Here is a 9,855-nt window from a genome sequence, read left to right on the forward strand (position 1 = left end):
CTGGTAGTTCACTCAAATCCTGGGAGGTATTCCCAGTGACAGAATTACGCATTGTCCTTTATGGGCCGAATGCTGTAGACATGCCTGAACTCTTAAGTGCAGGAGGACCAATTATAGCAACAGTTATCAGCTAACCTCTTGTCCACAGACCATGGTCAACCACCTTGTAGTAAGCAGGTGCTGCTGGCTGCAGGTTCTGACTGGTGACTGAGTGGACACAGCACAACCAGTGGCAACTCTCTGGTGGTCATCTGAATGTCTTTTAGAGAGTGGAGGACATTCAGATTGCTAGATTCTCTTCGGCTCTCATGTGTTCTCTTTCAACGTTTTTCAATGACTCACCTCAGCTTCTGAATCATCCTTATTCTCTAAAAATAAAAACATACTGACAGTATTTATGCCATCTCATCTTTCTTGAAAGTATTGGTGGGAACATTCTTTTGTAATGTATAAAATGTAATGATTGGGTTTTTATGCTCATGTGTGAGATGTGCCTCCCTCAAACCATGTTACAATATAAGCACATTACCCATCTGATATGAAAACATGTAAGTATTGATGGGAAGCTCTCTTTTCATGACGTTTATTTCACTGTCCAGAGCCCTAAGTAACCATCCAATTGATAACAATTTAACATTTCAAAGAAAGGGATAAATCTGGATTGATGTGTTTGTTGTTTGTTTGTTTTTTGTAGCACTACCTACTTTCTATATCAGTAGCACATTTTTTAACATAGAGCACCTATGAAATGAAACTTTTTGGAATAGGAAAAAATTATCTCAGATTTCAAAATGAGACAGAGTTTTTTGCTTCTTTTCAGCAATTGTGTTGTTTCCCTTACAGAAAATTGAGAATAATATCAAGTTTATCTCTTTTATTTGGCTGCTAGAAAGCTCAGAGCCAAATTTGCAGCCTACCTCAAGTGAATAATTTATATTTCAGATCGTTTATTATATATACTACCATTTTCTAGGGCTTTATTTTTCTACTTCCTTTTTCTCTTCATTCTGATTCCATTTTTTTCACTCTTTGTCTTATGATCCTATATACTCACACATTTTAAGGTTTTTGTTGTTGCTGTCAATGGGGTAATTATGCACATAGAATCACAAGCGTATACGCGTGCATACACAATAAGAAAAGTTGCTCAGAGTATAATCAAACTCTTCTTTTAATGTCCCTGTATGATATGATAACACTTGACTACAGAGTGACACACCAAGGCAAGAATGTGTGCTCAAATCTGCTGGTAGGGTCATGTGAAAGAATATTAGAGGATATAACAAACCTTTTGACAGCACCCAGATCTCACCTGCAGGGATATAAATCACTGCCTGCATTTGGCATATCTCTGTTCAACTGGTCACCACAATCCTGAGTGATTTTGGATGTCCCCAAACAATCAGTAGTCCTAATAAAAAGGAAGATTGAAAAAGAGAGAGAAATGAGGAGAGGGCAATAACAAACACAAGGAGAAGACTAACAAACACAAACACTAATGGCGCAAGAATTGACTTCCTATTGACAAACATCATGATGAGTGAATTATTCACTTCTCTGATATTTCTGTGTTAGGGTTCCCTGAGGTGTATGTTTGTCATGCTTTCTCTTTTAAAAGAGCTAAAAGAGTATCTTGTTTTTCTGGCATTCAGTCTTTTTTTCCCCGCTGCTGGCATTATATGGTGATGCTTTTGAATACACTTTCTTCTTCTTCCCTCAAGTGACAGTGATTAATTCATCTTGCCCTGAAACCATTATTACAACAAATCACCCAGCATCACCAATTCAGGAAGCATATTCCAGTCATCTTCCTAGGGGTTTAATGAAGCTGGAAACAGATCCACTAAATTGAGGTGGCTGTCCCTGGAAAACAGTGAAGGACTGAACAGATTCACTGCCATTAGTATCACTTCTCTGACAGTGGTAATTTTTACTTTGATTCTTCATGTCAGCTAGTGTGCCCAGCAACCACATGACAATGAAATAATGAGACAGCAACTTCTCCTCTGCCCAACCCATGGCCCAAGCCCTGTCTCTGGGAATCCTGCCAGGTACTTTTACTTGGCAGCCTCCTGCTTCATGCCAAGGAAGAGCGAGAAGTATTTGTCTTTTCACTACAAGATGCATTGCTTTATCTTTGTTGCACAAGTTGGGAAGATTCTACTAGGAATAATGCAATATGCCATAGGGTGAAACTTAGATGAGGGGGCTGAATAAATGTTTTCAAGAGTTTATACCCTAAGGTTTTGGATATGCATTCTGCAGGAGGGAGGAGAAACGATCAGGAGTCGTGTTGATAAGTTAATAACTTAAGGCATGTTACAGACAGACAAACATTCTCCAAAATCTAAACTGACTCCAACATTGTGACACCAAAACTTTAAATACTGAAAGCAACATTTCCTTTTTTGTACTAAAAACTGCATCCCATATATTCTTTGTTAAAGTGTGTTTAGAATCACATTGCAGCTTCCTGAAGAAAGTAATCTTTCAAGAACTTCAGCCGTCCTTCTGAGAAAGAAACAGAGGATCAGTGTACACTCTTCCTAAGAGGCAAGTAGGAATTAGGGAAAAGTCAGACTGGCCCTGAACTACTCAGAAGAACAATTCCTGACTTTGAATGCAAGATAATGTTAATCTATCCTGAGCATTATAATTCCTTGGTCATTGTGGCAACCTTATTGCTTGACTCACTTGGTACATTTTTCCCTTGGCTTCCCTTCATTGGATGCCTGTAAAAGCCAAATACTCATGTCTTCAGCCTCACTTGCAGATAGGAGAGATCATTTTATACAATTCTGGCCAACAAAACCTAAGCAAAACAACCAAAAACCTTGAGAGAAAAGTGGCTGAGAGCAAGGGCGGGGACAATTTGGGGTGGGGTGAGGTGGGATAAATTTTTTTTCCTGATAAAAAACCTGGCCTGGCTCATTTTTCCCATTTTCCCTTCTTTCTGCATCAAATGAAATCTCCATATATGATGCCGTCACAGCCATCTTGCAATCATGAAGCAACGAGCATGGGAGTTAAAGCCACCACATTAAGCATGTTAGAGTTGGAAAAAGAAGGGAAAAAAAAAAACCTAAGTTTCTTGTGACACCACTAAGGAGCCAAAAAATGCCAGAACTGTACAATCCTAAACTTTTTGTTATGTACAAAAATAAATTCTTATTTGCTTAAGACACCTTTAGTTGGATAAGCTGTTAGCTGCAGCCAAAAACATTCCTAATGAGTCCCATAAGCACGGCCAAAGGTTTACACATTTGCAAAACCCAGTCTCGCTGTGGATGAAGTAGTTTGTCAATGCTTATGAAATTCCAGAAAGCTAGAACTTCAGGAGTAAATAAGTCCTGTTGTGCCAAATTCTCATCAGATCAAAGACCTTGAATTAGTAGGGAAAAAGCAGGATGTGAACATCTGGCTCCTTCCAACATTCACCTCTTTCCCTCAGATGAAGCCTCACTGGTTCTGGAGAACTGGAGTAGAAAGGCAAAAATTCTTAAAGTATAGCCCACTTAGACACATAAGTTCTCTGTATCCAGATATCTATGAGGCCACACTGTCTTTCTTGAACTTGAGATTCCAATAAAGACACACTTAAAGTTCTACCTAAAATACCTAGTACTTACCCATTCTTGTAGAGACTGTGCATTGTCAGCTATCATGTTATACCATTAGAAATAAGCTCTTGGCTGGAGCTATGTAAAACACGAAAACTTTGTATTTGGTCATAGGGAAATGGTGCATATGAGAAAGAAAATCTGGCACTTAGCAAAAAGATTCATTTCTGACATTTTCATTTGGTTGTTATGGTGAGAAAATTCACAGCCAGTGGCTGTCAAATCCCAACATACATGAGTTAACATGCTCCAGTAGTTGACAGATGCACTCATTTTTACCTTCATAAAAGAGAACAAAACAGGGTAGGGGGAGCGTGCAGCAATGACCAAATCTAATTCTTCTTGACACTCATGGTTATAAAGTTTGGGGCAAATGCACATGTTAACCCCTAAATAAACACAGACTTCAAAGAATGGAGAAAGTCCACAAAGGGCTAAAAGGAATCCTAGAACTACACACTCACCCTTCTTTTCATTCCACTTCAACTTCTGCCTCCACCGTTGCCAAGTCTTATCAGATGACTGCTATAAACAACGTAATTTATGTAAATAGAATCCACTATGCAAATGCTTCCAACTTGCTTGCTACTTAGAAATTTTGTTCTTTTATGTTTAAGAAACATAGCCTTTATCCCCTGGAATAGACAGATTGGTTATGTTTATGTTCTTAAAGCCTTCTGCTACTGTTCTGGGCTTTGAGGAAAAATTATTTTTTATTTTAAAAAATGTTTTGCCTTGCCTCTCATCCCCTTCTGTAAAAATAGCCTCTTTGTTTAGCTTGGTGGTTTGTACACAGGCTTAATGATTGCAGTAGGGTAATAGAACCTTAGTAAGAAGGGTAGTACACAGAGGTAAATGCATAGATTATACCTTCTACCCTACAGGGGATCTGTTGTTTTATTGGGTTTGTATGAAACTGAGTAATTCAATAAATTCAGAGATCTCTGTGATCTTTGGTCCCTGCTTTGTTTAAGTTATATTTTCGAATGTGAACTCAATGAAATTCTTGTTTGGAGCCATAAATAAGCAGAAAAGTATATGTTCTTTGTGTTCATACTCTCTCTATGCCTTAAAATGGCAAGCCAAATTATAATGAAATAGAGCATGTTCCACTCTACACAAGGACATATTAAAAAAAAAAAAAAAACTCTTTCTGCTAACGTAAACTGCATTTTGTAATTTCTTATTTATATGTGTGCACATATATAAAGTATAATACATAGAAGAGACAAAACGCATAATGTCATGAAAAAGAGTATAAGAGAGTATGTCTTTGTTTTAATAAACATTACAATAAATGAATTATGAATTAAAATTCTTTTCCCACCCTAAAGAAACACATTTTTCAACTTGACGAGTCATTGTAACAGAACTGCAAGCTCCAAGTCATTTAAACATAGTGCTGTTTTAATAGAAGAGAACAAAACATACTAAAATCTCCAATTTGACTGATGTTCATTTTGCTACTTGATGACAAACCCAATCCAACCAGCCATGATTTAAGTGCATTCACTTTTGGACTGTCCAAAATAAATCCCCCTTTGTTTTCTTTAGGCTAAACATTGTACTAAAACATCTTACTTCCAGACATTGCTCTGTGTTTTTCCAGTTGCTTATAAATGATATCTGGTGACTTGCTCTAATACTATATGGGTGTACAAATTAAGCTGATATACTTTCTACTATTTTTCCTCAAATATTCAGCAAATATTTACTAAGCACCAACTAAGTGGCACACATTGTTCCAGACTCTGGAATTGCACCAAAGACAAGGCCTCTGCTCTCATGAAACATAGGGTCTGGTGGAAATAGACAACAAATAAACAAGTGAATGAGATGATTTCAGACAGAGCTAATAACTGAAATATAAAACGAACAATCAGATTGAGTGAGCAGGGGAATGTGAGGGTTGAGGGAGCTTGGGTCAGAAACAACCTCTCTGAGAAGAAGACATGGCACTGAAACGTAAGTTCTAAAAAGAAGGCAGTCACATAAAGATCTCAGGGAAGTGAATTCCAGGCAGAATGGACAATGGACAGCTGGAACAAGGGCCTTAAGATAGAAAAAAAAAAAAAGCAAAACAAGAAAGAAAGAAAATCATTGCTATAATTCAGAGAATGAGGTGGGGAATAAGAGAAGATTAAATCAGTGAGGAAATCTGTGGACAAATCACTCAGATCTGCCTTGAAAAGAAGTTTGGGTTTTATCTTTTTTATTTTTATTTTTATATGAGATGGAGTCTTGCTCTGTTGCCCAGGATGGAGTGCAGTGGCGCCAACTTGCCTCACTGCAGCCTCCGCCTCCCGAGTTCCAGTGATTCCCCTGCCTCGGCCTCCTGGATAGCTGAGATTACAGGTGCATGCCACCACACCCGGCTAATTTTTGTATTTTTTAGTAGAGACAGGGTTTTGCCATGTTGGCCAGGCTGGTCTCAAACTCCTGACCTCAGGTGATCCGCCCGCCTTGGCCTCCCAAAGTGCTGGGATTACAGGCGTGAGCCACCGCACCTGACCTGTGTCTTATCTTAATTGGACTGGGAAGCCATTGGAGGATTTTAAGTGAGGAGTGATGTGACATGAATTATGCTTTAAGCCTATTACTTTATAAAGAGTAGAGGTGCAGAAAGTGAGGTGCAAATGTGTAAACAGAATAATTAGGAGACTCTGTAGTATTGCAGATGAGAAATCATGTTGTCTTGAGCTAATGTTTAAACTGTGGATTAAGAGCCAATATTATTAAAACAAATTATACTTTTGTCCAGTATAAAACTACATATTCTATATTAAGTTTCTTTCCTTTTGATTCAAATTATATCAACTCATAAGATGATTATGGGAGAAACCACCTGATGAATTCATTTTAATAAATATAGACTTTACAGGCTTATGGTTTGTAAGTGGGGAAATCTCTATTTACAACAGTGATTTGGGGTGAATAGTTTTGCAATCACTAGACCACCAGCTGCTATAATGCCTCAGTTAGACATCCTTTGCCCACTTTGCTTTCAAGCCAGTTGCAAGCATACCAGAAAGTTGGGTCACAATTCAAACCTTATCAGCACTTTACCTTAGAGTTATTAAGTATTATCAGATCCTTTTCTGCGGACATATTTTTTAAAAAGAGAAAGAAAGAAGAAAAAAGATAAAACCTGGACTTTTGAGGGTAAGACAGGAAATGTCTACCATGGGAAAATGCAAAACAATGGCTGAGCCTGACATTCCAGCTATGAAACTCACCTATGCTATAACCCCACTCCAGCCCAAGGGAAAATTGGGAGAAAGGGAGGAGGTGAGCTCTATGCCAAGGTCGGCCTTTAGGAAAAGATAGGATTTTTACTCACCCAGGAGCCAAGGATAAGATTTGAAAGGCACACCACTGCCCAGGATCTGGTTCAGGCTTCAGGGAGAGGTGCCAGGCTCCTGGCTTTAGGTATTAGTACTGCTGCAAATGTTCAAGTTCGCTGCCAAAGCAAAGAGAATCAGAACAAAGGCTGGGTCTCCAGCACTCGGGTTCTCCAAGTGAACCATCCACTTCCTTTGACACCAACCATGGTGGCAAGGAAAAACAATCCTGAACACCCTACTTAGGCTCAGACACCTTTGGGAGCCTGCTATGTACCTGAGCTTAAAAGAGACGTGGAGAGATTAAGCCTCTGAAATATTATTGCTTTTTAATATCTTGCTGGTAGCATCTTGTTTCTTGCCTTAACTCTTCTGATTTTACACTTAAAAGTGATTGTCTCCACATTTTTCTTCAGTGCACGCTCTAGTTTCCAATTTATATGACATTCCTATTTGTGTATCACGTCATTATGCAGCTCTTTGTTCAGCTAATTTGGCTCCTTCTCACCCTTTATTTTTCTTGTATAAAAAGGTTACATTCACCTTTCTCAGGCTAATTTTCAACTATAATATTGTTCCTCCTTTACGTTGAATTATTAATACCCTTGCTGGAATTTCCACACAGTGCGAGAAATAGTAACATGGGAAAACACACGGAGCACACACATCTAAGGCAGTTTCTACAACACAAAAGAAAGGCATGAAGAAAGGCTCTGGGGTTGATCCGGTCTGCAACTATTATTTTTAAAGCAAATAACTGCTGATTGTTTTATTTCTGGATCTTTCCCTCTGAATTTTAAACACATAGGAGTCTAACCACATGGTGTTAATAGTGGTGAAAAGAGAGGAGAGAATCACCCTTAATTTCGTTACCTGAAATAACCATTACTGTTTCTCAGTGTTGTTTTTGTTGTTGTTGTTGTTGTTGCTGCTATTTTGAAAATAATACGGTTAGGAGTGAATTCAACCATTTGGGTGTTCCTGAGGAGGGTGTTTAAACCAGTTTATATGTAAGGTCTCAGAAAATATTTCCTGCAGTGGTGGTAAATTATTTAATCATTAGATGCCAGAATGTGGTGAGGATAACACAAAGAACATTAAGGTAGAAGGAATCATCCTTATTCAGTCAGCATCTAGCTTAAATTAAACTAACAAATCAGAAAGTGAAAAGTATGGGGAAAGGAAGCCTTACAAACACTGGATAGGAGAAAAGTGTATGTCATAGCCATTTCCAGAGGGTCCAAAGTAATACAGAAAGATTTTTCAGGGTAGAAATTGTTTGAAAATAAACACCAAAGCAGACGGGAGAGAGAAAACTTGACAAGTTCACCCAGGAGATGTGCACAAAGATATATTATTCATGCATAATGTAAATACTTCATTTTTTCAATAGTTGTACAGTTGTCTACTTGTCTTTTTTTATAGCTGTGTCACATGTCATCTGTCTTAGATGGTTAGTTCTTAAAGCAGTGATCTCCAGCCTTTAGAGAACTGAAAATCCCTATTGCTTGTTATGTGACAACTGCCCTACCCCAACCTCTCTGCCCCCAACCAGAAAAAGTAAGGAGAGGATAAGAACGTTTAAAACTATGTGAACTTTCATCTTATGTAAATTGAAACTATTCCAGTTGAGAGGAATTTTATAATCCCAGCTGGGATAACCAAGGTCCTCCTCCCATCCTCTTCCCACTGCATGTTATAAAACTGAGGTTGCAAGCCATTGTCCAAGGGGAAAAGTTGTACCTAATAAAAACTTTATTTCTGAATTTTAAAGATGAAAAGAGTCTAACCTCCTAGAAGTTGTGAAGGAAAACAAAAAGAAAAAACAATGCCCTTAATCTCATGAAGTAAAATAACCATAATTGCTTTTTTTTTTAGTTTTTGTTCTTAACATTATTTTAATGTTATGAAATAAATACATTATTTTAAGTTCTTTGTTTTAAACAAATTCAGAAGTGCCTAACGAGTAATAAATGAAAATTTCCATCATTTCTCATCTCTCATTCCCAAACCTTCTACCTTCCCAGAGGCCAGATCTGGAAGCATCTTGGTGCATGTTGTTCTCAAATTTATTCTATGGACTTATACATAGCCATGTGTTTGAATGACACATATATAGCTTGTACGGTTTTTATAAAAATAGGCCATATCATACATATTATTTAGCAATTTGATTTTTTAAACTTAACAGTATAATTTGGACATTTTTCCACACTGGAACATCATTCTTTTGATTGCCTATATAACATTCCATCACACTAAAAATCAAAACTCATTTCAACCACACCCCGATATTTAGGTTATTTCTACTTTTTGCTCTAAAATCAACACCCTCACAAGGAGTGTGTATGTTGTACATGTGTCTTTGTGCACATGCTATATTAAACAGATACCCGGAAGTGAAAATAGTGGGTCAGGGGATACTTGAAATTATAATAAATACTGCCACGTTGCCTCCAAAGCTAATCTCATCTGTATATACTGTTGCTTAAAATTCTGTACCTGACATTTTTCATAGTTTTGTGATATTGGGCACATAAATAAAAAATACTTTAACCGTTTCTCTGTTGTTAAATTGTAAGTGGATGCTGGTTTTTCACCAATATGAAAAACAATGCTGTCGTGAAATTCTCTGAGCACATGGGTTTTCAATGTGATGATTTCTTAGCATGGTTTATTGTTCATGTATACTATCAAATCCCTTTCCAACTTACATGGTTTTATTACTTGTGTGATCCTATTCACTAAACTTAATATACGAACCTAAGGAGATGGAATATTTTTTCTATATGTATATTTTCTAGGATTTATTCTTTTGAACATTAGGTATATAGGGACTTTTGTCTAATTATGAAGAGCATGAACTCTTAAACTATTGACATCATACAGCAGAA

General features: G+C 37.5%; 1 non-coding gene across 1 annotated transcript; it reads left to right on the forward strand.

Annotated features, from left to right (window-relative positions):
* The first annotated feature begins 434 nt into the window (after positions 1-434).
* LOC112439748 (small nucleolar RNA U13) lies at positions 435-539 on the forward strand. Its single transcript, XR_003027984.3, has one exon. It is a non-coding gene; the product is annotated as a small nucleolar RNA U13 (small nucleolar RNA).
* Positions 540-9,855: the final 9,316 nt, after the last annotated feature.

This window comes from Pan paniscus, chromosome 3 (genome assembly GCF_029289425.2).
Source record: "Pan paniscus chromosome 3, NHGRI_mPanPan1-v2.0_pri, whole genome shotgun sequence".
Lineage (NCBI taxonomy): Eukaryota > Metazoa > Chordata > Mammalia > Primates > Hominidae > Pan > Pan paniscus.